The following is a 7,899-nucleotide window of genomic DNA, read 5'->3' on the forward strand; positions in this document are numbered from 1 at the left end:
TCACAGTTCATATCTAATAATTAGCGCTCTTCAGATATTTACCCAGCAAGGTGCATTAGTCCTGAATTGTGGGTGCAATTGCCCGAACAACCACCTCTTCCCCTCCATCCTTAATCCAAGGAACACTTGGCACAGGTGGGGTCCTCAGCAAATGGGCAAACTACTCTTGATTTCTTTTGCTTGCTATATAAATACTTTATCTCTGCTCACTTCAAAGTGATCAAATCCAGATTTGAAATTTAAGTTAAAAAGATAGAAAAATCAAGTTCTTCAGCCTGCTTTACTTCCAGGCTACCAAGGTTTGATATATTTCTCTTCTCCCTACAAGTTGAATATTCTTCATCTAAGAATGGGCTGGCCTAAGCCTTTCCCCAAGCATCCTCAGTTATGAAGTCTAACTTTTGAATTTCCAGGAAAGTATTATTTTCACTTATTTGTATATAGTACATACTATTTTTCACTTGTACATACAGTCTAGGATTACAACTAGTAGGGTCCAATGAGAATCTTTTAAAAATCAAAGCTACATCTGATACATGAACTAATTCATTTATATGAACATAAATAATAATGACCACTAATGTAATGATGAATGCGAATAAAATAGAAAAAATGTAAAATTCATCTATTATTTATACTGGTTAATATTTTTAAAAAGCTATTCCTCGTCAAATCTTTTCACATCTATACGGTTTTGCTCTGAACTAGAAGGGCCACACTTTTTTTTTTTTTTTAATATCCTAACAGCATATAATACTTAGCAGTGAAAATGCCAAGTACTTAATTATTCACTGACAGTTCAACCACAAATATAAGGATATATTGATTTATTCAACAAAAATTAATAAGACAATACTTTCAGGGATCATTTCTACAGTTCATTACTAGAGAAGTTTCTCTGAATGTGTAGAGCAGAGGTCCTCAACCCCAGGGCAGCAGATCAGTACCTGTCCGTAGCCTGTTAGGAACCAGGAGGTGAATGGCAGGCAAGCGAGCATTACGGCCCAAGTTTCACTTACTGTTTGATCAGCAGTGGCATTAGATTCTCATTGGAGCTTGAACTCTGTTGTGAACTGCACATGCAAAGGATCTAGATTATGTGATCCTTATGAGAATCTAATGCCTGATGATCTGAGGTGAAACGGTTTCTTTCCAAAACCATCCCCCACCCTGTTCCTTGGAAAAGTTGTCTTCCACAAAACTGGTCCCTGGTGCCAAAAAGGTTGGGGATTGCTAGTGCAGAGCACTGGAAACCAGAAGGAGGTGCAGGGTTCCCTCACCAGCGTGAAGCTGGCTCTTGGTGCTGCTTCACTGCAAATGCCATTTGCCATTGATGATCATTTTTCTCTTCCTCTGGGAGGATGGAATCTGAGTGGTTTTTCTTGTTAAAACAAAATTAATAAGTGCTTATCTGTGTTAGACAGTGTTCTGGTCACAAAGTTACAAATTATGCTCACACAATTTGTACTTTTTTTTTTTTTTTTTTTTTTTTTTTTGAGACAGAGTCTCGCTCTGTCGCCCAGGCTGGAGTGCAGTGGCGCAATCTCGGCTCACTGCAAGCTCCGCCTCCCGGGTTCACGCCATTCTCCTGCCTCAGCCTCTCCGAGTAGCTGGGACTACAGGCGCCTGCCACCACGCCCGGCTAATTTTTTGTATTTTTGGTAGAGACAGGGTTTCACCGTGGTCTCGATCTCCTGACCTCGTGATCCACCCGCCTCGGCCTCCCAAAGTGCTGGGATTACAAGCGTGAGCCACCACGCCCGGCCTACTTTTTTTTGTAATACTATCCACTTAAAGAATCTTAAATCTTGTGAAGATAATCTTTTCAACTAGGAAACTGTAAAGAAATATCAAGTACAAAATTTAGTATATTCTTATAAAATAACATTTATACAGTTAAAATTATTGATAGAAATGCAAGCCACATTGATATTTAGAATAAGCTAGAAAGTCCAATCTTACATTTCACTTCATAGGTGCTGTTTGTTATTACATAAAGTACAGAATATCCATTACTACGTGTAACTGCATAATTCCTAAATAGTTTGAAATAGATTGTTTTACCATTCAGTTTTAGATGTTTTTCTTTCACTATTCAGCAATGAACACAAAACTTTTAGCTTTAAAAATACATCTATATTTATAAAGGATTTTGAAGGTAGATTTCCTTTTCTATGGTAGATAAATCCATATGAAGCTTACAGCTACTAGAAGCAGTAGACCTTTATCCTCAATTCAGTCCGAAACATTTATTTGCCTTTTGTCAGCCTTTCACCACTAGAGGTTCATGTCATCTAGAGGTCTTACAGAAAGGTTAAAATTTCCCAGCGGCATTTTTATTCCGTTTCCTTTCCTACAACTGAAAAAGCCCACTGAGATGGTAGCTTAGATGAAGGAAACAAGAAAGAATGATGAGGAAATAGTAAATGTGAGAGTTAAGTAGTTAAATACAACAATGTGTAAATTCCCAGCATAACAGTAATTGAGTTGTGGTCAGAATCCTACTATAAGCTACTAGTGTATTTTGTATTCCATTTTTATAATATCTATTGGCTGGGCACAGTGGCTCACGCCTGTAATCCCAGCACTTTGGGAGGCTGAGGCATGTGGATCGCGAGGTCAGGAAATCGAGACTCTCCTGGCCAACATGGTAAAACTCCATCTCTACTAAAAATACAAAAATTAGCTGGGTATGGTGGCACGTGCCTGTAATCCCAGCTACTCAAGAAGCTGAGGCAGGAGAATCACTTGAGCCAGGGAGTTGGAGGTTGCAGTGAGTCGAGATTATGCCACAGCAACCCAGCCTGGTGACAGAGCGAGACTCTGTCTCAAAAAAAAAAAAAAAAAAAATTATTAAGCATCTTACATAATGTAAAATCACTTTTTAGGTGACGTGTGTATATGTTGTGTGTAACTACATATATGTATACAAATATACATAAATTCACATATACGTATGTGCATACATCCCTCCCTAAAGAAAATTATCCTATTTTATATAAAATCTATTATAGGATAAATTAGAGATATGTAAGATACATAAAGCACCTCTTTATATCACCAAAAGAGACAGGCAGGTAATACTTTATTTCTAGGAAATTTTTTCTCCACTGGGATTCAGGTATCTTGATCTCCTAGAACAATCTCAGTTACGCAAGTTCATTTCAAATCATTATTTGATGAAGACATAGTGGTTCTGAAGTGCTGCCAGTGGCATCCAGATTTTAATGAAGTGGAAGTTGTACCACGTTGACAACAGAGTCATAGCTGTAAGAAGCTCAGCTCAGATAAAGAACCCACAAATCTGCAGATCAAATGGTAAGCAGAATCTTCTTTGCCAGTAATGAAGGTCACAGGTATTGCATCACAAGAGAGAACTGACTTTTATAAAATCAGAGATTTAAAGTGGAATCAAGAGCTGTCAACAAGAAGCAAGATAAGGAAATTAGGGGATTAAAACTACCTGTCAAAAGCACCTGATTGTCTTGTATTTTTTAAGCAAAATATGTTGTAATCAACATAAAAGTCCATGTTTAAAAATAAATAGTCAAGGTTTACATAGAGCAAAATACATAGGGCAAATGACTCATTTTCATGTAACAACAGAGTTAGTGGATATTAACACAACAGAAGGTAGACAAATTATGAGGTCATTAGCTTTTTAAGAAATAAACAATTTTTACTATAAAAATAAAACATGTACATAGTAAAAATGTGAAATAGGACGAGATAGTATAAGTGAAAAGCAAAAGTCTCGCTTGTTATAAGAACTGTGATCCATCTTTATTTGTCCACATGAGCCATTTTTATCTCACCTTCAGCCATTGAATTGAAATGTCACCTCACATACCCAAACAGACATATGGGTCTGTTCCTGGACTACTCTGCTCTGCTGAGTCACTATCTGCACCAGTGCCAAAGATCCTATAGCTTTAAAATACAATTCAACATTGGATAAGACCATTCTCTGCCTGCATTACTCCTCTTTTCCAGCCACTTTTGTATATACATTTCAGTTAAACATTTTATTCTTAACAATTCTATTTGGAAATGCTATTGACATTGCATTGACACTATAGACTATTAACTTAGGGAGAACACATCTCTTCATAATATAAAATATCCCTCCTAAAGATAGAGGTATTAACTAAATTGAATTAAACCTTGGGAGTAGTGCAGAGTGGGACAAACAGGTAATTAAAATGGACCATAATATTATATATCATAAAAATAAAATGTCACATTTCTCCTGAAAAAGATGAGCTATTTATAGCTCAATAAATAAGCATTGATTATAATAAAATTATTCCACTGACAAAACATGTTGGCTTCTTCCGATAAAAATTATATAACCATTAAATGTCTTTCTTTAGCACAATCCTCAACATTCCAAAATCTATAACCAGAAATCAATGATTTCATAACTAAATTACACAAAGGGAAGGGAATTACTTGATCTCACATACAAAACAATCCCAGCATGAAATTAGAGGATGGAATTATAGAAGGCCCCACTATATATTAATATATATTTGGGTTTTTTGTTTTGATTTTGAGACAGGGTCTCACTCTGTTGTCCAGACTGGAGTGCGGTGGCACAATCTCAGCTCATTTCAGCCTCAATATCCCACACTCAAGCTATTCTCTTATCTCAGTCTCTCAAGTACCTGGGACTACAGGCACGTGCTACCACACTCAGCTAATTTTTAAATTTCATATATATATATATATCTAGATAACGATATCTAGATATATATATATAGAGAGAGAGAGTGAGAGTAGAGATGGGATTTTGCTAAGTTGCCCAGGCTGGTCTTGAACTCCTGGACTCAAGCAATCCACCTGCTTCAGCCTCCCAAAGTGCTGGGATTACAGGCATGACCTACTGCACCAAGCTAAAATATTTTTTTATCACAGTGTATGACATGGGGTTTGAAATGCATGATATGTGTCCATCTATTAGCATAAACAGGAAAAGCCACTTGCTTGCAAGTTGCAAGAGTCAATAACAGAATATAGGAGTAGATATTTTGTCTGACTGCTACAAGATGCTCTCCATCAGGGTGACTCCCATTTATGACATCAGGTAAAAATTCAAGCAGCAAAATGGTAGAATACCTCTGGATTTAAAATCAGAAAGTCAGGTTTTACGTTCTAGAGTTATTTAGCAAGTGACAAACTTTGTGAACCTCATCAATAAAGTGAGGATACTCATACCTAACATAGTTCTTGTGATCATATGAGATTATATGTTGAACTTGCTCTCTGAAACATAAAGCATTTGACTAAATACAAAATCGACTCAATTTATTATCATGTAGGCAGAATAGAGTTTTGGTCAAAATCATATATAGATCATTTCTCAAAAGTTATTCTATAACCAGTAGATGCCAACTAGCTTCACAACCTGTGAAGCTATTTTGTTAATTGCCACCCTAGAGTATGTAAACAAGCTTCCAAATGGCCTTCTACTCAGATTCACAGCATGAAAGCAAAACTAAGGGGGCCTGGGAACTATCTCCAACTTTTTTGTTTGTTTGTAGAAGCTCTACTGAAAAGTGATAAGTTCATTTTAAATAGGCTTAATTTTTAGAGCAATTTTAGGAAGAAAATTGAGAGGAAGGTACAGAGTTTCCATGTAGCACCTGTCCCCACACACCCACAGCCTCCCCTATTATTGACATCCTCCACAGAGTGGTACATGGTGTTTTGGTTTTTTGTTTTGTTTTGTTTTATACAGTTGATGAGTCTACATTGAAACATCATCATTCAAAGTCCATGGTTTACATTTAGTGTTCACTCTTGGTGTTTTGCATTCCATAGGTTTGGAGAAATGTATAATGACATGTAGCCATCATTAAAGTATCACAAAGAATAGTTGCATTGCCCTAAAAATCCTTTGTGCTCTGCTTATTCATCCCTGCCCCTTTTTATCTTAATGCCCTTCATCTCTTTTTTGTAGCACAGGACTTTTACTCTAGAAATCACTGCATTGCCTTTGTTTTTCCCCAACAGTGCAGAACCTTCTTACTTGAAACATCAGACACCATCATAGTGTTTTACTAATCTAACTACAAGAAATGTTCAAACAGAGTGGAGCAATTTGAGGAAGGTTTTATTTTAATTACAAGTTTGAATGCCTCTTTATCCAGGCTTCTCATATCCAATCTCATCGCCATGGTCATTTGGGTCACTTAAAAACAATCAATTCTCAAACCAGTTATAGTCACTAAAATATGTTCCTCAGCTCAATAGTTTCATGTGCCTTGCTAGTCTCCATAATAACAATCAACATACAGATTCCATATTATGTGAAATTTGAAATTCTACTAACGACAAACGCAATTTCTTATCAAGAAAGATTAAACTAGTTCGTTTGCCTTATTTTAATCAGAATCAAGTATGTATGACAAGCTGAGGCAAATCATTGCTGCTCAGGGGGTTGATGAAATATATTTCTTCCCACCTCAGATTGTTTGTTTTTTCAGTTCATTAGGAAGCTCTCAGGAACACTGCATATATACTTGGTGTACTTTATTTGATGCAGGGAATTAACACTTAACATTTCTTCAAGGTTGAGTAAAACAGATTTATACAGTCCTCTCCCCACACTCCTTCTGCTCATGTTGCCTAATCAAAATGTATTTCAGTTTGTCAGTCCAAGGCACTCTGCTGAGAATGTTTAACAAGGAAACTGAGAGGATAAATGTCAGTCTCATAGCACCATCAAGAACACAAGACCCTCACAAGAAAACCACAGCTAAATCTATTGTGTGATAAAGCACATCAGTGTGAGGTTCTTCTATTTAAAAAAAAACAAGCTATGAGGAGGGGAGAATTAAATAATCATTGCCTTAAAAACAGAGTTAACAAAAAGAGGTGGTGTTATAACTAAAAATGGCCAAAATTGGGAGTTGAATACAAATATTTAGTTTCTCATGTACCAGTTTCCTCATCTATAAGCTAGGAAAAAAATATTCAACACTCACATGGTTTCACTTTTTAAAAATTGGCCGTTATGAATTCTAGAAAAAAAAATCATTCTAATTCTTATTACACAAATATTCTGATTATTTGACAGAACATAATTTGATGTACTAATCTTTCCATAAACAAGACTAGAGGTTTCTGGTGAAACTGTTTTACTTATCTTTGTTAATTATTAAAGTTTTTGTTGGTTTTGTTTTGCTTTTAACATTAAAATAGACATGGTTAAGTTTATTTAATTAACTATAAGCTCATGCTTATAGTACATGACAGCAGTTTGTTCTAGAAAAGTAATTATTGCTTTATTATAAAGCTATTATTAAATAATATAAAAACAATGGATGATTGGATTGAAAATAAGAATTCAAGGAAGATACACCAAACCAATAGTATTACAAAATTAAACAGCATTTAATTAATCAGCTCTTTAATATAATTAATGTAGTTAGAATCAAACAATTCTAGCCACAAATAGAATAGTCTCATATTCTTTCGAGAAGAAAGCAAAAATTACATGAAAATCATCAAATCAGAAGAAGATACAGCTACAACAGGCATATACACAGGCAGGTACAGAAGAACAAGAAGTGACAAATGACAGTCAAACAGAACAGTGTACAGAACTAAAACATGAAAACCCACTGGTTTGAAAAGCACAGGATTTTGTGTAATATAACCCTACATTCTTCAGTAAATTCCAATAATTATGATGTCATAAGTTTTGCATTCAACAACCATAATCATTCATTGTTTTCTCCTTATATGTAGGATACTATAGTAGATGCTGGGAAAACAGTGACAAATGGCCCCTATGTCCATAATATTTACCACATTATAAGGATGACAAGTGAGCAGTCAAGTGCAATACTCATCATAAACAGTGTAATGGTGGTCATCCATGTTCTGTAAGAG

At 35.6% G+C, this 7,899-nt stretch overlaps 2 pseudogenes; both read left to right on the forward strand.

Annotated features, from left to right (window-relative positions):
- Positions 1-846: 846 nt before the first annotated feature.
- On the forward strand, positions 847-933 carry LOC129459007 (uncharacterized; annotated as a pseudogene).
- Positions 934-1,202: 269 nt separating this feature from the next.
- LOC129459006 (uncharacterized) lies at positions 1,203-1,377 on the forward strand (annotated as a pseudogene).
- The last annotated feature ends 6,522 nt before the right edge of the window (positions 1,378-7,899 follow it).

This window comes from Symphalangus syndactylus, chromosome 19 (assembly GCF_028878055.3).
Source record: "Symphalangus syndactylus isolate Jambi chromosome 19, NHGRI_mSymSyn1-v2.1_pri, whole genome shotgun sequence".
Classification (NCBI taxonomy): domain Eukaryota; kingdom Metazoa; phylum Chordata; class Mammalia; order Primates; family Hylobatidae; genus Symphalangus; species Symphalangus syndactylus.